At 44.7% G+C, this 20,272-nt stretch overlaps 1 pseudogene; it reads right to left on the bottom strand.

Moving 5' to 3' along the window:
* Nucleotides 1-20,272, bottom strand: part of LOC119850630 — a 60,285-nt pseudogene that overhangs the window by 29,135 nt on the left and 10,878 nt on the right.

The raw sequence follows: 20,272 nt of genomic DNA, 5'->3' as shown, positions 1-20,272 counted from the left end.
TTAGTGGTTCTGATGTGTGGTGTGTGGTTGCTGGTGAGTATTTGATTCAGGTTGGGGGGCTGTCTGTAAGCAAGGACTGGTCTGTCTCCCAAGATCTGTGAGAGTGATGGGTCATCCTTCAGGATAGGTTCTAGAGCCTTGATGATGTGTTGGAGAGGTTTAGTTGGGGGCTGAAAGTGATGGCTAGTGGCGTTCTGTTATTTTCTTTGTTGAGCCTGTCCTGTAGTAGGTAACTTCTGGGTATTCTTCTGGCTCTGTCAATCTGTTTCTTCACTTCAGCAGGTGGGTATTGTAGTTGTAAGAACGCTTGATTGAGATCTTGTAGGTGTTTGTCTCTGTCTGAGGGGTTGGAGCAAATGCGGTTGTATCGTAGAGCTTGGCTCTAGACAATGGATCGTGTGGTGTGGTCTGGATGAAAGCTGGAGGCATGTAGGTAGGCATAGCGGTCAGTACGTTTCCGGTATAGGGTGGTGCTTATGTGAGCATCACTTATTAGCACGATAGTGTCCAGGAAGTGGATCTCTTGTGTGGACTGGTCCAGGCTGAGGTTGAAGGTGGGATGGAAATTGTTGAAATCATGGTAGAATTCCTCAAGGGCTCCATTACAAACCTAAAAGTGGCAATGCTTCAACAAAATAACTTCAAAAACAGACTCCAACGAGACACTGCTGAATTGGAATTAATTTGCAAACTGGATACAATTAACTTAGGCTTGAATAAAGACTGGGAGTGGATGTGTCATTACACAAAGTAAAACTATTTCCCCATGTTTATTTCCTCCTCCTCCCCCGTTCCTCACACGTTCTTGTCAACTGCTGGAAATGGCCCACCTTGATTATCACTACAAAAGGTTTCCACCCGCTCCCCCACCCCCACTCTCCTGCTGGTAATAGCTCACCTTACCTGATCACTCTCCTTACAGTGTGTATGGTAACACCCATTTTTTCATGTTCTCTGTGTATATAAATCTCCCCACTGTATTTTCCACTGAATGCATCCGATGAAGTGAGCTGTAGCTCACGAAAGCTTATGCTAAAATAAATTTGTTAGTCTCTAAGGTGCCACAAGTACTCCTTTTCTTTTTGCTTAATACATGAACCTCTAGAGAATATGAACAAATAAAAAATCATTTACAAAGGAAGATTTGTTTTCTGCTCCCAAATATATGTTGCATAAATGTCACTCTAGAAAATAAAAGTAAACAGCCGAGCAATCTTCTGGGTTTGGTTTGAACAGGTGCAAAACTTAGCCTGATGTGAATTTTTTCAGCCTTTTTTTTTTTTATTTTAACATGACATTATGTGCAATAAATTGATACATATCGAAACAGGTAGAGAACTGGTGACAGGCAGTTAAGTAATATGTAAAAAAAATTAATTCTCAAAGAAGTTTGCTATGCATTTAGTTTTGAGCAGATATTCAGTAATAGGGAAAACAAATAAAAAAAGGAGTTTCACAGAAAAACCACTTAATTATAATTCTACTGACTGGCTCCTTGATTAATTAATCTAACACAGAGTGAGAGTCAGTGCAGCAGAATTCCACTGATTCTAATGGGCCTTCCATACCTATGTCCTGATCCTGCAAAGACTTACACATATGCTTAACCTTATGCGTTGGGAGTAACCCTGTTAACTTTGATAGATCTACTCATGGTATGTAAAGTTAAATATGTGCCTAAGGCTTGTTTAGATGGAGAGTTGGTGCACAAAATGCTGGGGTGTAAATTTCCCATTGGGAGTAGATTAAATCAGGGTTGTCTTTCTCCCGGAGGATAGAAGCGACTTTGTCTGTATGAAATAAAAGCTGGTCTCTATACTGGAAGGAAAGGTTAAAGGACTAGAGACAGAGAGAGAGAGACCCATGTATCGACCTTGTGTTGCACCAGAGAAAATGAAGATTTTTTGGATAGAAGTCAGGATTTGTTACTTCAGGCACAGCCTGCTGAAGAATCAGAGAGGGCAATGCAGGGGGAACTGAAGAAAAAGGAAGGAAGTTGGCAGTATGTGTCCTCTTGAAGAATAAGGAGGAGAACCAATATACCCCCAACACAGATAGAAGTAAGCAACCGCTTTCAAGATCTCTGCACAGGCACTAAGGAGAATGCCTTGGAAGCATCATCTGAGGGAAGGGATCAGGAGACCGTGTCAACCAGAAGGTATGGAATGCATTGTCCTCAGGATGGGGGTTCCACGACTCCCCACTCCCAAGAGGAAGAGAAGGATAGTGGTGGTCAGGGAATCCCTCCTAAGGGGGACAAAGTCATCCATCTGCTGTCCAGACTGGGAATTCTGAGAAGTGTCCTGCTTGCCTGGAGCTAGAATTCAGGATGTGACTGAGACTCATCAAGCCCTTGGTCCACTACCCCTTCCTACTTATCCATCTACGATACTGCCAAGAATGACCTTAAGTGGATCACTGTACACTACATGGTTCTGGGAAGAAAGATAAAAGAGTTCAGGGTTCAAGTGGTATCTCATCCATCCTCCTTGTTGAAGGAGAAGGCCTGGGCAAAGACCACTAAATCATGGAAGTAAATGTGTGACTACACAGGTGGTATCGGCAAGAGAGGTTGGCTGCTTCAACAAGAAGCTCATGTTCCAGAAAAGGGGATTACTGTTCTGGCATAGGCTCCATCAATCAAATACTGGGAAGAGCATCTTTGGACATAGTCTGGCTAACCTGATAAGGAGAGTTTAAACTAGGTCCTATGAGGGATGGTGACAAAAATCCAGCCAATGCACATCTTGGTTCAACTAATGAAGACAAGGGGAAGAGGCTAATTTTTGGAGAAGGGACTAGAAAACACAACTGCATTAAAAGGCAAGAAGAAAAGCAATAGGGCAGTCTGCAAAATATCTTCAGTGCCTATATACAAATGCAATGAGTATGGGGAACAAGCAGGGTGAACTGGAAGTCATGGTATATGAAGAAAATGACTTAATTGGTATTACAGAGACTTAGTGGGACAATTCCCATGATTGGAGTACCAGCACTGAGGTACCAGCACTGGAGTACCAGCATGGAGACTGTTCCAAAAGGATAGGTATGAGAAAAAAGGAGGAGGCATTGTGCTGTACATCAAGAATGTGTACACTTGGTCCAAGGCCCAAGAGGAAGTGAGTGACAGACCTACTGAGAGTCTCTAGATGAGGATAAAAAGGAGAAAGAACAGTAGCGATGTTAGCGTGGGGGGTCTATTATAGACCATCAAATCAGAAACAGGAAGTGGATGGTCTACAAGCAGATAACAAGGTTAGCTAACACACATGAGCTTGTATTAATGGAAGATTTTAACTTCTCTGATATCTGTTGGAAGACGATTACAGCAAAACATAATATGTCCTGCAAATTCTTAGCATGTGTAGGGGGGCAACTTTCTGATTCAGAAAGTTGAGGAAACAATAAGGAGTCATCCATTTTTGATCTGGTCTTGACCAACTGTAAGGTCTGAGGCCTTTTTCTGCAGCCACATTAGGTCACCGGCAGCCATGAGCCAAGAAGCAGAAAATCACATCCTCACATTCCACCTCAATTACATTAAAACAATTACATATCAAGCTGTTAAGAAGGCACTCCTGTATTAATAGTACCCACCCACCACCAGATAAAGAAACAGAGTTTAAGATGTTTAAAGAAAACTTTCTTTGGTAGCATTCTGTTTGGCAAGGAATCACTTATCAACAGTTGTGGGTGTGAAATCTCTATTTCTTTATTGTTTTGCCTTTATGGTCCCTACTTCTCTATTTTTTATCTGTATGGTCTCTGTTTGGTTCTTTGATTATTACTGTCAGTTGCATAACTAATTTTGCAAGATTTAAATCAACTAAGGTGGTGGGGTATGATTGGGTAAAGAATTGTTTCGCAATATGCTAGGATTGGTCAAAGAATTATTTTGTAATACTTTAGTAAAATGATTGGTTAAGATACAGCTAAGAAGGACTCAAGTTTCACTATATAAACTTGGGTCCAAAAGGAAGTTCTTTGAAACCTAACTCCCAGGATAAAGCCCCAAGATCGGAGCTGCCAGACCTCAACACCCTGCCAATTATATTATGCAGAAACTGGAGTCCCCGGATGACCTGATCCTGACTGGCCACCAGGAAAGGTTCGTCTGCCTTATTAGGAGTGGTGAGCACTGTATGCTTAGTGTGTGCATTCCGGTTTGGTAACTGTTAATAAATAGAAGTTAAGGATATTACTGTGTAAGGCTCTTTCACTGATAAAAGGCCCTGCAGAAGAGTATGCCCTGAGCCCTAGGAACGGAGTAAGGGGGGTACTTAAATGAACCAGATTATGACCTGAGCCCTCAGAATTGGGTCTGGGTGGCCCTGAGCCCTACGAATGGGGTAAGGGTGTGTACCTTTCACCCAGAGACCTAGGATCTGGGAAAGGGTGGAGGGTACCTAAATTAACTGTGTTATGCCTTCAGCCCTATGAAATGGGTAAAGGTGAGTGCCCTAGAATGTGCAGGTAACACAACAGGGATAAATTAATTGAGAATGTGAAGGTGGTTGGGAACTTGGGAGGAAGTGATCATGATCTGATCCTATGGAAAGGAGAACATGAGAACAGCAAAACAAGGACCCTAGACTTCAGAAAGGTGGATTCAACCAACCAATAGTAGGCAAAGTCCCATGGAAAAGCCAATTAGGAAGAAAAGGAGCCGAGGGAGGCTGGCAGTTCCTAAAAAGATGTAATACTAGAGGATCAACATTAAGCTATTCTGATGCAGAGGAAAGATAAGAAGAGCTACCTAAAAACCAAAAGGGATACATACAGGAAATGGAAGGAGAGGCACATCACCAAGGAAGTATACATGGGAATAGTGTGAGGATGTAGGGACAAAATCAGGAAAGCCAAGGCAAAGAATGAGTTACAGCTGGCAAGAAACGTTAAAGACAACAAGAAGGGGTTCTTCAAACATGTCAGACCAAATAGAAAGATCAAGGATAATGCGGGTCCACTGTTCAATGGAGACGGTGAGCCAGTAGCAGAAGATGATAGGGAGGCAGAGCTGCACAATGCCTATTTTGCTTCAGTCTTCACACAAAAAAATAACATGAAAGGACGACTAGCGAAGTTACCATAGACAATAAAGAGGAAGGGATGCAGATTGGGGTAAGTAAAGAACACATCACCAATCCTCTGATTAATGTAAATTAATTCAAGTCAGCAGGGCCTGATGCTATTCACCCAGGCGGCAGAAGGAATTAGCTGAAGAACCCTCGGAGCCACCAGCAATAATATTTGCAAACTCATGGATGACAGGAGTGGTCCTAGAAGACTGGAGAAGGGCTAACATCTTTTAAAAGGGGGAAAAGGAGGACCTGGGGAACTATAGACCAATCAGCCTGACCTTGATGCCTGGGAAACTATTAGAGCGATGTATAAAACATTCAGGTTGTGAATACCTGGGGAATGAAGGGGTAAATCACCAGCAGACAGCATGGATTTACTAAGAACAAATCATGCCAAACCAGCTTGATTTCCTTCTTTGACAGGGTATCTGGTTTGATGGATAGGGGGAATGTGGTGGACATAATATACCTGGACTTCAGCAAGGTTTTTGAAACAGTCCCACTTGGCATTCTGATAACTAAGCTGAAAAATGTGGGCTTCGCGGAACTACCATTAAGTGGATACATAATTGGTTAAACAACCGCAAAGAGTGACCATTAATTATGTCAGATTGGTGGGAACTCTCAAGTGGGGTTCCACAGGGATCTGTTATGGGTTCAGTGTTTTTCAACGTCTTTATTAATGACTTGGATGTAGGAATAGAGACCGTACTAATCAAATTTGCAGATGATACAAAGCTAGGTGGGGTTGTCAACACTTTGGAGAATAGAGCTAAAATTCAGAGGGATCTTGATAAATAGGAGAACTGGGCTATAGACAAGAAAATGAAATTCATCAAAGACAAATATAAGGTGTTACACTTAGGGAAGAAAAACCAAATGTGCAAATACAGAATGGGGGATAACTGGCTTGGCAGCATCACTGCTGAAAAGGATCTGGGAGTTGTGGTGAATCACCACCTCAACGTCAGACAGCAATGTGATGCTGTTGCAATAAAAGCAAATGCAATTTTAGATTACCTTAACACAGGTACAACATGCAAGTCATGGGAGATGATAGTACCACTCTACTCGGTACTGGTTAGGCCTCAGCCATAGTACTGTGTCTAATTTTGTCACCAGTGTATAGAAAGGATGTGGAGAAATGGGAAAGGATCCAAAGGTGAGCAACAAAGATGATCAAAGGGATGGAATGCAAGCTATATGGGCAAAGGCTGAAGGAACTGGGTTTAGTTTGGAAAAGAGGAGTTTAAGGGGGGACATGACATAGGTTTTCAAATACTTGAAAGGCTGTCATAAAAAAAGATGGAGAAAAGTTGTTCTCTCTTGTGATAGAGGGCTGGACAAGAGGCAATGGGTTCAAACTACAGCATAGCAGATTCTAACCCTATGATTCTATGAAAGCGCACTAGGGAACTGTTAGTGCACAGTAGTGGAGTCCACACCATCAGTTAGCGTGCATCAGCCTGGGGCACTGTGAATTTACACCCCAGCTTGCCGTGCATGAGCTCTTCATCTAGACAAACCTACAGTTTGCAGAATAGAGGCTGTACAGGATCCTGCTGGGGTGTGCCTCTCAATGTAGTAAATCAACCCTTAACATTAATTCAAATTTAATACTCAGTAGCGGTGAGAAAAGTATTTGGAGAAAACGACTTTCCAACCAAATTTGACTGTTTACAGGTTTTCTTTTGATACCATTCTACAAAATGTCAAAGCTTTCTATGAAATTGCACATAAAAATATTCTTGATGTTCACATGAATTTGAAAATGTGATAGTCACTTAGATTAATTTCAAGCTGTGTAAATTGATTGTGATTGGTCACACACTGGTTCAGTAGGGCCCGGTCTATAAAGAGGTGGTTTGTTAGTTTTTGTTTTTTAACTGGTATAACTATTTGGGTTAGGAGTGTGATTTTCTTTTTATCTGAAATAGCTATCCAAGTACAACTCTTAACATTGGAATAGTAATGCCACTGCCATCTTTTCAGTGAATACATGCTATCTGGGCTTTTCTGGTGGTCCACTGCTCAGACTGAGAGGCTCCCTCTCACAACTGATGATTATTTTCTTCCTTTTATTTTTAGCTTTGTTTCCTCTCTTCAACTGGCAGTAGTGAGTGAGAAGTAGGGACACAGCCTATCCAGCTAAATCACTTCAGTTACTACCAACATTTGTAATTTATCTGGTGCAACTTAACCTACCATTTTATTAAAGAAAATTTCCCATAGGGCTTCAGATAAGCATAAAGTCTCTGGGACTGTACACAGTAGCAGTGCTACACCTGTCAATAAGAAGCAATAAATTCTTTGCTACCACTTCACACCAGCTGTTGGAGCTGGCTTAGAGCCACAGCAGGGTCATGGTTAGAGCTAGTCCAAATTTTTTCATAATCTCTTTTTCAATTATAATTTTTTGACCAGAATGTAACTTATTTTGATCAAAATTTCCCATTTTGTCATCCAAAAACCGTAAACCAATAAGTTTTTCAGTATAAATTGATGGGGCGGCATCTTTTAAAAAGTAAACTTTTCAGAAACATTTTTCAACAATTTTTTAATAGCCTTTTTAAAAAAACTTTTTTTTTCTTTTAATCAAACATCTCTAGTGTTTTTTCCACAAGAAATTACAAATAAATGGAAATTTTTAAATCTATAGAAATTTCCTGTGAAAAGTAACTGGTATTTTTAAACCAGCTTTAACCACAGCCCTTCCTTCACCTCACTCCTTATGGGGTTTCTAATACTGTTTACATGAATGCTTGTGGACTGGGACCAAAACTGTGTCATGCACCAGTGTAATGTAAAGAGGCTCCTCCTCTGGCTGCCTTTTTGACTCTGCATAAGACTAAGAGCTTGTGTTTATTGGAGAAACAAACATCATTAAAGCAACATCCTTCTTGATATTGGATGGTTTTAATTAACAAAAAAATTAAGGACTTGATAAGTTGCTCTCCATGTCCACTGAAGGTAGCACAAGAACTAATGGACTTAATCTACAGCAAGGGAGATTTAGGGTTAGATATTAGGAAACACTTTCTAACTATAAGGGTAGTTAATGTCTGTAATAGACATCCAAGGAAGGCTGTGAAATCCCCATTGTTTGAGGTTTTTATGAACAGGTTGGAAACAGCTGTTAGGAATGGTCTAGATTTACTTGATCCTGCCTCAGAGTAGGGGGCTGGACTTGATGACTTCTCAAGGTCCTTTCCAGTCCTTCATTTCTATGATTCTATAAATGTAGATGTATTTGATCACCTATCTTTCAGAAATTTTACATCTAATTTTCAAGTTTATGTATCATGGCCTCCTATGAATGGCTAGCTTTAAACAAAGCTAATTGGAATACCAATTACAATGAAAACACTGTAATTACATTACTAATTCTGATGAGTCATGCAGTGGCAAATAAAAGTGAGCTGCATAAATTACAAGAATTTCTCTGTCTCATGACTTTTTCATGATGAACCACAGCTATTTTCTTTTCCAGTTAAGACAGAGGCAAGTACAGAGGATAGTCTGCTGCTTTATAGAATGAAGCTGAGTCGTCATCATCATCTTCTTGTGAACTGCACAATGAGGGTTAAGTTTTCATTGAGCTTACGCAACTGCTGCTATCATATAATATGCTGTACTTCCTGCACAGTATGCTGAAAATGTGGCCCTGAGTGATTGGCTACCATCAATTTAAAAATAGGGTCACCAATTTTGGTTGGACGTATTCCTGGAGGTTTCATCACATGACATAACTTGAATTAAAGATTAATCTTTAATTTCTGGGGACTCTAGGACAATCCTGGAGGCTTCGCAACCCTATTTAAAAAGGAGGCACGTTGGTAAGGGGGACTGGCTCATCTCAGTGCTTGAAGTAGTGGTGTAATAGTGTAACTCTGTCACTGAATGAAGTTAGAGTCCTCTTCTTCTGTGCTGCTGGAGGTAATAATGATGTGCATGCTTTAAACAGAACCTTTCATCTAAGGTTCCAAAGAGATTTACAAATATGGATAAGTATTGCCTCCATTTTACACATGGGAAAATTGAAGCATAAAGAGATGAAAAGCCTGGTTTTACTACCCTTATTTGCCTTGTGTAGCACCTTAATCTGTGAGAAATGGCTTTTACTACAATGGGGTTTAGTACAATAAGGTACTACTAAAGTATTGTAGGGAGTATGATGGCAGAATTGGGCCTTAAATAACTTCACTAAATTTAACCCAGTGAATTAGTGGCAGAGCCAATAACGGGAACTGGATCAGCAGGGCTGACCCTAGCTATTCTGGGGATCTATGCTGCCCCCCCCGGGGGGCTCCCCAGGCCTCTGTGGGGGAGGGGGCGTGGCTGGCTTGTGGGGCAGAGGGAACCACCTCCCAGCACTCACCAGCGGCGCAGCTGGGGCAGGGTCACTGCACTTCCTGCCGCCAGTGAGTGCAGCGCCTTGGCCGGCCCGCAGAGTTCAGGGGAGTGGGGACGGGGCCAGGAAGAGGCAGGGCTGGGGCGGGGAAGGGGTAGAGCAGGGCAGGGACCCTGGGGAAGAGCTGGAGCAGCACGCAGCTGCGCAGGGCACCAGGAAATTTGGTGCCCCAAATTTCCTGGTGCCCTATGCAGCTGAGTACTTTGCGTATGGGTAAGGACAGCCCTGTGGATCAGACTCCCCCTTCTCTAGCTTCAATCAATGCATAATGAGCGTTACTTCAATGCCAAGCACTAGTTGCTGGAGTAAGGACACCTTGGATGTGAGCCACAAAGATACTTGGGTCCTGTTTTTAGACATAACTACGATCCACAAAGCTCTGCTCAGCTGCTGCCTAATCCTGTAGGCACCTAAACTCACTCGTTGCCCGTGGTTTTGCCTCTGAACGTGCTGAGAGGCAGCCTATGGGATAGCGACCCACAGGAGAGTTCACACAAAACAGCTGTGGTGGGAGAAGAGAGGGTACTCATCCAGATGTGGGAGACCCCTGGTCCAAGTCCCCCTTCCTCCTGAAGGGGAGAAGGAAGTTGAACGGGAATTAGCCATCTCTCAGGGAGGTACCCTAACCATTGGGCTATGGCGTAGTCTGATATGAGGCTCCATCAGTCTCTCCTATTGAAGTTGTTCCCCTTTAATTGAATAATTAAATATTAATTGGGCCAGTGACAGAGTCAGAATGATTCTCTAGCCTAGTGGTTAAGGCACTCATCTGAGAGGTGGCTGATCCCTGTTCAGATGGGTGAGTACCCCATCCACTGGGCTAAAGGTTATAAGGGAGGTCCTCTTCCTCCTCTTCTCTTTTGTTTCAGGCCCTGCACGCAATTTAGCCAGCCAAACACCTATCTCCCCTAGTTTATGGCTCTCCTGCAAAGACAAGTGCCTTCCTGCAGCCCAGACTTAGATGCCTATCTCCATAAGAAGGGCAGGGTTTACCACACACCTTTCATAGAATCATAGAAGCTCAGGGTTGGAAGAGTCCTCAGCAGATCATCTAGTCCAATCCTCTGCTCAAATCAGGACCAATCCCTAATTTTTGCCCCAGATCCCTACATGGCCCCCTCAAGGATTGAACTCACAACCCTGGGTTTAGCAGACCAATGCTCAAACCACTGAGCTATCCCTCCCCCTTTTCTTGTCAACATCTCCCATTGGCTAGCTTAGACAGCTCCCCCGCCAGCATGTTGGCTTTGTGGATCATACTGTAAGGAGCCTCTCTTCCCTCATTGTCTAGATGCCTAGGCTTTGTCGATCACAGTGTTGCTCCTGTGATTTTTCTAGATGCTCAAAAGTTAGGTACCACAACACTCAGTGTTAGAATGCCTAAGTACCTTTGTGGATCTGGGCCCTATATATAGTGCTTGTCTTAATAGTCTCTCCACCTCTTCATGTAATTAACAGATATTTAAGTTTATTTGCTTACCACTCTGACTGTGAGTGGGTCATTAAGGAAGTTACTAGAAATGAGGTATAAAAACAAATACAGTGGTTTGTGGAATAAGTCGATGGAAAATGGAAATAAGAGTAGTCTGCATTTTGTTAGTGCCTTCCACCTGAGTTCATCAAAGCTCTTCACAAGCACCATTGAATTAAGCCTCACAGCACAACCATGAGATAGGGAAGTTTTATCTTTATTTTACAGATGGGAAAACTGAGGCATAGAGCGATGACTTCCCCAAGGTCACATGGGAAGTTGGTAGCAGAGCCAGAAGTACCACCCATATCAGCTGGTTCCCAGTCCTGTGCTTTCCTCCCTAACAGAACCTCATGAATAGGGGACATCTCTCTGAATTTTCAACACTGGATCAATGATGAACAGCTCTCTGTGAGTATTCATATTAATAATTTGAGCTTTAATAATTGATTGTCTTCACCAAGCTGTACCTGCCATGCAGAATGAACCTTTATGGAAAGTCCTAAAGTGTGATCGCAGTACAAATGGTCATCAAGATCCTGCCTAGGATCTGGTTTCTGAAAGAGCTCCACCTGGAGGCTGGTTAGTAAGCCACCAGAAGAAGATAACTGAGACTGGGGAAATCAATCCAGGAGGATGAATTCTAAGGAAAGGTACTTGACTTTGAACTTTTGCATGGGTAAAATCACTTGGGAACACCATATGATCATTGTGCAAATATTGTCATTTATATCCCTGCATTTTATGTAAGGTTTGATGGAGCAGTGGAAGTGAGGGCACTGGGGGGCTTAGAGCAATGATTATGGCATTTTAATAAATGCCATATGTGCTAATTCATACAGTGCATCAGTCTGTGCTGGTGAAGTAACTGCTATGCTTACCATTTCACTAAAACTAATGTTATCTAAATGTCACAAATCAAATCTAGCTAAATTACATTCTCATTTATGTCATCTGATTTTTAAACTTGCTGCAGGCATATTTTTCTGATAAGGTAATGAAACTATAACACTGATGATTTGTTTGAGCATGCCCCTTCCCTTCAAATGCACAAACATTTCTGCAGTACTTCTAAGATTATGCTATTTCTTGTTCAATTTCTTGGCCAAGTTCATTTGCCCTGAGCAATATTTTTAATACTTAACAGTAACATAGTTTTAAAAACAAGAATCATAAATACTTACCACTTAGCTTAGATCATATCCCCAAGGAAAAAAGAGAACTCCTGTGTTATATTTTTCCCAATGTGAAAACATAAAGTTAAGCAAGACAATGCTTAAAGATATATACATTGTGTGTACAGAAATCCCAGTCTTTCCATTATCATGTGAGCAGACAGAAAAATAAGAGAGGATGAAGAGGCAGGTAGCCCAGCTATCTAGCCCATGGTCAAATAACTCCCCCAAAGGGCTACTGGACTGATTCCTCCAAGCATGCTTCCCATCTATAGAGTCTAGAAAGGTCAGGGGAGGGGAGAAAAACAAAAGAAATATAATTTTGTTAGATAGATTTCATGCTACAGTATGTAATAACATGGGGAAAATGTATTCATAGACCAAGAACAAATGGAGTTCTGCTCCACCAAAACTTTAGTCCTGTCCATAAAACATTGACTTCTGCCCTCATCAAAATATTTTTCTGTTACAACACTTCTTCCTCACAAGCTTTGCAAATAGACACTTGCATTCATTACCCTGTCTCCCAATGGCCTCCCTGATAATCTGTCAAAGCACTGTAGACCCAAGTCCTGCAGGAAAACATTCCTAAGAGAGGGGAATAAATAACCTTAAATAATTATGATCTACACCAGGGGTGGGCAAACTATCTGGCCTGAAGGTCACATTTTGGTGGGGAAATTGTATGCAGGGCCATGAATGTAGGGCTGGGGCAGGGGTTTGGGGTGCGGGAGGAAGTGCGGGGCGTGGGAGGGGGTGCAGTCTGCAGGAAGGGGCTTAAGGCATCTGTTGGTAGGACAAATTCTTTCTTGAAGTCTGGGGCTATGAGCAGTGATGAGCTGCCAAAATCTTAACAACGGGTTCCCTCCTCACCCCACGAGGGAGTCGTTGCCCACCCCCGCCCCCCAGGACCCCAGGCCATCCACACCCCTCCCCTGTCCCCTGACTGCCCCCAGAACTGGGCAGGAGGGTCTCATGGGCCACCGTAGTGGGTGCCCACTGCACCCCTAAGAGCCAGAGGCACCTGCCGGTGGCGAGGTGGGGAGTCCCAGCAGTGCTTACCTGGAGCAGCTCCCAGGAAGCATCGACAGGTCCCCCTGGCTCCTAGGGGCGGGGGAGCGTAGCTAGGGCGGGAGCAGGGGGAGCAGCTGCTCCCCCTACCGATCACATCAAAAGTGGCGCCTTAGGAAGCACCCCGCCCCGCACCCAGCCCCAGCTCACCTCCGCTCCGCCTCCGCCTCCTCCCCTGAACGCACCGCCCCGCTCTGCTTCTCCGCGCCCCCCACAGCTTCCTGCGAATCAGCTGTTTGGCAGGAAGCCAGGGAGGGCTAAGAAGCAGGTGGCGGCTTCCCGCTCAGGCCGAGGGTGGCGGAGGTGAGTTGGGGTGAGAAGCGGTTCCCCTGCGCCCCACCCCCTCCCCGGGTTACCGGCTGCAGCGCGGGCGGCCCTCCTCACGCCCCCCCACCCCAGATCATCTCCGGCTCCCTGGGCCTGAGCGGGAAGTCACAGCCTGCTTCTCAGCCTGCCCCAGCTTCCTGCGCGAACAGCTGATTCACGGGAAGCCTGGGGTGGGGGGCGGAGAAGCAGAGCGGGGCGGCGCGTTCAGGGGAGGAGGTGGCGGTGGAGGTGGAGCGGAGGTGAGCTGGGGCCGGGACCTGCTCTGCACCCACCAGATTTTTCCCTTGGGTGCTCCAGGGATGGAGCACCTGTGGAGTCGGTGCCTAAGGCGCCACTTTTGGCCGGTTAAATTTAGAAGCCCTTTTAGAACTGGTTGTTCCTTGCGAAACAACCGGTTCTAAAAGGGCTTCTAAATTTAACTGGTTCTAGTGAACCGGCTCCAGCTCACCACTGGGTATGAGTACTGGATGGCAGCAAAGGGCTGTCCTTAAATCTGCGAATGCTCCTTCTGCTGCATCAGACCACTTTACTATCTCGGGGCCCCGAGACTTTATCAAGTCCGTTAATGGTCCTGCTCTTGTGGCAAAATGAGGGATGAATCTCCGATAGTACCCTACTAACCCGAGAAATGCTCTGACCTGCTTTTTATGGACTGGCCAAGGCCAATCTTGTATTGCCTCTACTTTCTTCCTTTAGGGTTTTACCAAGCCTCTCCCTACTACATACCCGAGGTATCTGGTCTCAGCTAGTCCTATCACACACTTGAGAGGGTTGGCAGCGAGGCCGTCCTTCCGCAGGGCATCTAGTACCACTTCTACTTTCCCTAGGTGCCTTTCACGGTCACAGCTATGGATGACTATATCATCTAAATAGGCAGCAGCATACCTGGCATGGGGTCGCAGCAATTTGTCCATAAGTTGTTGGAATGTTGCAGGGGCCCCATGGAGTCCGAAAGGGAGGACAGTGTATTGGAACAGGCCATCGGATGTAAAGAAGGCAATCTTTCCTTGGCATTCTCGGCCAGGGGAATTTGCCAATATCCTTTGATGAGGTCTAGAGTGGTTAGTTATCAGGCCTTGCCTAACTGATCAACTAGTTCGTCAATGCTTGTTATCGGATAGGCATCGAATTGGGATACTTCATTCAATTTCCAGAAGTCGTTGCAAAACCTCAGGATGCCGTCAGGCTTGGGTACTAGGACAGTAGGGCTGGACCACTGGCTGTGGGATTCTCCAATAACCCCAAGTTCCAACATCTTCTTCATTTCTATCCTAATTTCCTCTCTTTTAGCTTCCGGTATCTGGTACTGTCTTGTCATCACCCTTATTCCGGGCCTGGTGATGATATGATGTTGGACCAGTGTCGTATGGCCCGGCTGTGTACAGAAAACATCTTGGTTCCATTGGATCATATCAATGCCCTCTATTCATTGTTCTGTGGCTAACTCGGGGGATATCCTCACCTGCCCCTGTGGGTCGTCCGTCTGAGGTGGAGCTCTCCAAATGACCAGGCACGTACCTCGGTCACGCCAGGGCTTCAGTAAGTTTATGTTGTAGATCTGCTCTGGCCTTCGGCAGTCTGGTTGTCTGACCTTATAGTCCACTTCCCCAATGGCTTCCACTATCTCATACGGCCCATGCTAGCTGGTTAGGAGTTTGCTTTCTGCTGTTGGCACTAGCACCATCACCCATTCTCCCGGCTGAAATTTCCGTACTTTCGCCCGGCAGTTGTAATATGTCCACTGGGTCTCTTGTGCTTTTTCCAAATGTTCTCATACTATAGGGGTTACTCGAGCTATTCGTGCTCTCATCTGTGTCACATGCTCAATGACATTCTTGCCTGGGTTGGGTTGTTCTTCCAAGTCCTCCTTGGCGATATCTAATATTCTGCGTGGGTGGCGTCTCAAAGGGAGAAAAACCAGTGGACGCCTGGGGGACTTCCCATATAGCAAACATTAGATACAGTAGAAGGGTATCCCAGTCTTTTCCGTTCTGTGCTACCACCTTCCGGATCATACCTTTAAGGATGCGGTTAAACAGCTTGACCAGGCGATCTGTTTGAGGATGGTAGACTGAGGTCCGTATGGCATGGATGCGGAGCACGGTACATAAGTCCTTCATTAATTTTGATATGAAAGGGGTTCCTTGGTCAGTCAGGATCTCCTTAGGGATGCCCACTCTTGCAAAAACCTGGAGTAGTTCTTTTGCTATTGCCTTGGATGTGGGGTTTCTTAAAGGAATGGCTTCTGGCGTGGGTAGTCAAGGATGACTAATATGTTTCAGTGGCCCCGTGCTGATCTCTCCAGCTGGCCCACTAGATCCATGGCTATCCTTTTGAAAGGGACTTCAATAATAGGTACTAATGGAGCCTGCAAGTGAGGTCAGGGCTATACAACTGGCATTCCGGGCAGGAGGTACAATAGCATCAGACCGCCGCGCATATTTCTGGCCAATAAAATCTTCTTAAGACTCTATCCAGTGTCTTGTCTACTCCTAGATGTCCCCCAAATAAATGACTGTGAGCTAGTACTGCCCTTGTGTTTCTGTGGGACTAAGAGCTGCTCTACTTCTTCCCCTCGTATTTGCACTATTTGGTACAACAGATCACGTTTGATCACATAATACAGCCTTGGGCCTTTGGTCTTTCCTTCCACGGGTACGCCATTTATTTCCACTACCTCCTCCCTCACATTCGGATAAAGTGGGTCATTGGCTTGGTCCTGCCCGAAATTCTCACGAGCAGTACCAATCTGACCTAACTCCATGGGACCTATTTCTACTCCGCCCCTTGTGTTGCCCCTACTTGGGCTAGGAACCACCTCTGAGTCCTCACTGGCCTGAATTGTCTCCTGGCCTCCTGAACGGGTTCGCTTACCAACAAGGGAGGCTTTCTGGTTCTCTGCTAGAATCCTGATCCCTAGCCTTTTATCTGCCCTCTTTTCCTGCCTATACTTTTGGGGTTTCCTGGGGGATGAAAATAGCTCTGGGGCAAATTTGGCAAAAATTGGGGTGCCTCCGTCTCAGCCTAGGGGTTGCTACCCTCCCCTGGCTCTACTGCAGGGAATAAGTTCTCAAACCCGGGGAAGTCCCTACCAATTAAGACTGGGTAGGAGATCCTAGGGACCACCCCTGCAGTTACCCTGGTAGTGTTTCCCTGGATCTCAATCCGTACTGGGATTGTGGGGTAGAAATTTATGGTGCCATGAACGCATGTTACCCCTGTGGTTTTGGCCCAGATTAGTTGGTCTTGCCCCACCAACTTCCTCAAGACCAGCGTGACAGCACCCCCGGAATCTACTAATGCTGTGGTCGCAATACCATTCATTTTTACTGACCTTGTATACCTATGTGAGGTCATTGTGACCCCTACCAGGCTGATTAGGCCACATTGTTCCCCTGGATCCCCCAGATTGCACTGCATAGGCTCTTCCCTGTTGGGGCATTGGGCTGCTATATGCCCCAATTCCCCACATTTGTAACACCAACCCCTTAACCTGGTTGCCACCCTCTGCCTGGGGCTATATGGTTGGTCCCGCCAGCCCTTTCTTCCCAAACCCCCAGGTCCCTTCTTGGCCTCGGGCCATTCCTCAGTGTCTTTCCTCCCAGTTATGGTTCTTCTGCAGTTCTTGACAATCCAGGGCCTTGGGTTTGGGGCAGGCTTCCTGGTTTGCCGTGTCCCACCCCCTGGGGTCTGGAACTGTTCATGGGCTGCCAGCTGTCTTTTCATGAGGGAGACCAACTCATCGTAGGTAGATGGGTCATTCTGGCCAACCCAAGCCCGAAGGCCTGGTGGTAGCCCCCTCATATACCGGTCCAATACCAGGAGCTCCATCATTTTCTCAGAGCTGAGGGCCTCAGGGCGCAGCCATTTCCAGGTCAGGTGGATCAGGTCAAACAATTGAGATCGGGGTGTCTTGTCCTCTGTATACTGCCATTCACGAAACCTCTGGGCTCGCAATGCCATTGTTACTCTGGATCTGGCCAGGATCTCTGCCTTCAGCTGGGGGTAATCCTCCGCAGTCTCTGCAGCCATATTGGAGTAGACCTTCTGGGCCTCTCCACACAGGAACAGGGCGAGGATACCAGACCACTGATCTTGGGGCCAGGCCTCCCATAGGGTTGTTTTCTCAAATGCCAGGAGGTATGCCTCCACATCATCCTCCCGTGTCATTTTCTGTAGGCAGTGGCTGGCCCGTATAGTCCAGGTTCCGTCGCAATTGTGGTTCCGGTCCATAAGGGCCTTCATCTGGTTTGCCAGCTCCTATAGCAGAGCTCAGTCCTGGGCAGCCTGATTCATCAACAGTCAATTAGTCTCCTGCTGCACCCGAGTCACCTCCTGTTGGGTGGTTGCTTGGATTCGGGTAGCCTCCTGGTGGGCCATAATGGCTTATATTACAGCCTTGACCATGTTGTCCATCTTGGGGATGGGATGGTTTTTGCTAACACTGGTTTAAGTCCCCAGCGCAGAGATCCCATGCTGACACCATGTGTGGCAAATTGCCGGCACGATTATGATGGGTCCCGCGCTTCCTCTTCTTGTGTGTGTGGGGGGGTAGGTTCAGGGCGCAGTTTCCTGCCCCTGAACTAGGGTATCTACTGTCCCACTAGTAACCCAAAGAAAGGTAGTGAAGAGGGAGGGACCCAGACCCGCCCTCTACTCTGGGTCCCAGCCCAGAGGCCCTAGGGATAGTGGCAAACCATTTGAACTAGTGCTTCCTTCCCCTGGGCTACTTCCCTCTCCTGCTCTTCAGCTTGTGGAGCTTCCTGCCCTCTTTCTGCATGAGCCAGGTGTCTTTTACCCAGGGTCTTGGTCTTCTAGCCAGCCATGGCACTTCTCCAAACTCTCCTCTGCTCCAACTCCTTCAAACTGCTCTCTGCTCCAACTCCTTCCCCTGGCTGATTGAAGAAGAGGTTTTTTATCAGGTGACTGGCTTCAGGAGCTCTAACTGGATTTAAGTGCTTTTAATTAATCTATAGCAACCTTTCTTCTCTCTATGGGAAATAAGGCTTCTCCTCATTCTGCGGCTTACATAGCTCTTCTATATCACTCTCCTGCTGCCTTCTGGCCATGCTGTATCACACAGCATAGACAAAAACTAACACTAAATTCATTTCCCCTTTTTTTCTGATCTGTGTCTTTTATTTCCTCTAGTTTCTGTAGTTGTGGGTGCCTGGGAGCTTCTTATAGAGTCAGTGGTTAAGCACCAAAGATTTCCATAAGAACCATCACTAGTATGCATGCGGACAGGACTGTCAGATGTTCATGGTCAATCTTCTTGAGAAAAGCCTGACTAGAATAGTCAGGAGGGTGTTAAACTAATAATAATGATAAGAATAGGTTAGATATGAGCACTCTGTGCAAAACTGAGATGTTGAGAACAAAATTAATCAAGGAAGCCAAGGACATGAAGAGAAGAAAATCTTTAATTGCCTGCACACCAATGCTAGAAGCCAGATTAACAAACAAGAGGAACTGGAATTGCTCATAAATTTGATGTAGGAGATATTACGGAAATCTGGTAGGGTGATTCACACTCCTGGAATGTTAAAATCAATCGTTATAACTTATTTAGGAAGCAATGGGATGACAAAAGGGGAGGAGAGATAGCACTGTCAAAAATGGCATTACCTGTTTCCAATTCATTGATAACTCAGAAGAAAATGATCTTGAATGTTTAAGGATCAATGTCCTAACAGAAAAAGCACAAGATGTGCTATTAGTTTGTATCTTCCGCAGACCACATAGTGACACAGGGAACAGAATGATCACCACCTTATGCACCTATTTATGATGTGTAGGAAAAAAGCTGTGTTATCATAGGGGAACTCATTTTGAGTGACCTATATTGGAGGTGTCATGCTCCCAGTACTAAAACATCCTTGGAATTTCTAAATATTATAGATGACAATTTTCTAATTCAAAAAGTGTTGCGTTCAACATGGGGAGATTCTATATTGGATCTTGGCTTGATGGATAATGAGGAACTGATCACAGAACTAAAAATTAATTGTAATTTAGGTACAAGTGATCATGACTTGATAATATTTATAATGTGCAAACAGAAAAAAGTCCAAACAAGAGAGATACACACTTAGTGCTTTAAAAGGGCCAATTTCACAAAGTTGAAAACAGTTATGAGCCAAATCAACTGGGAAGAAGAATTTAATCAGAAAAATGTGAATGATGATTGGGAATTGTGATATATATATCAAATGGAAGAAAGGGGAAGTTGATAATAATGCATATAAATCAGAAGCTAGGAATTGTAGAACGTTGATAAGGGAAGCAAAAGGGCACAAGGATAAATTTATGGTCAGACGAGCTAAGGACAATAAAAACCAGATTTTTAAAGATACTAAGAACAAAAAGAATCTCAACAATGCTATTAGTCCATTACTAGATGAAAATGGCATAATTATAAATAATAATCCAGAAAAGGCAGAAGTGTTCAATAAATATTTCTTTTCTGTATTTGGGAAAAAACAGATGATATAATCATATCATATGACCACATTCTTTCCATTCCACTTGTATCTCAGGAGGATGTAAAACAGCAACTACTAAAGACAGACATTTTAAAATCAGCAGATCTGGGAAACTTGGATCCAAGAATTTTTAAAGAGTTGGCTGAAAAACTCACTGGACCATTGTTTAAAGAAACAAAATCTTGGAAAACTGGGAAAATTCCAAAAGATTGGATGAAAGTTAATGTTGTGTCAATATTTAAAAAGGATAA

Source organism: Dermochelys coriacea, chromosome 2, assembly GCF_009764565.3.
Source record: "Dermochelys coriacea isolate rDerCor1 chromosome 2, rDerCor1.pri.v4, whole genome shotgun sequence".
NCBI lineage: Eukaryota > Metazoa > Chordata > Testudines > Dermochelyidae > Dermochelys > Dermochelys coriacea.
This window is presented reverse-complemented; position numbering and strand designations above follow the sequence as displayed.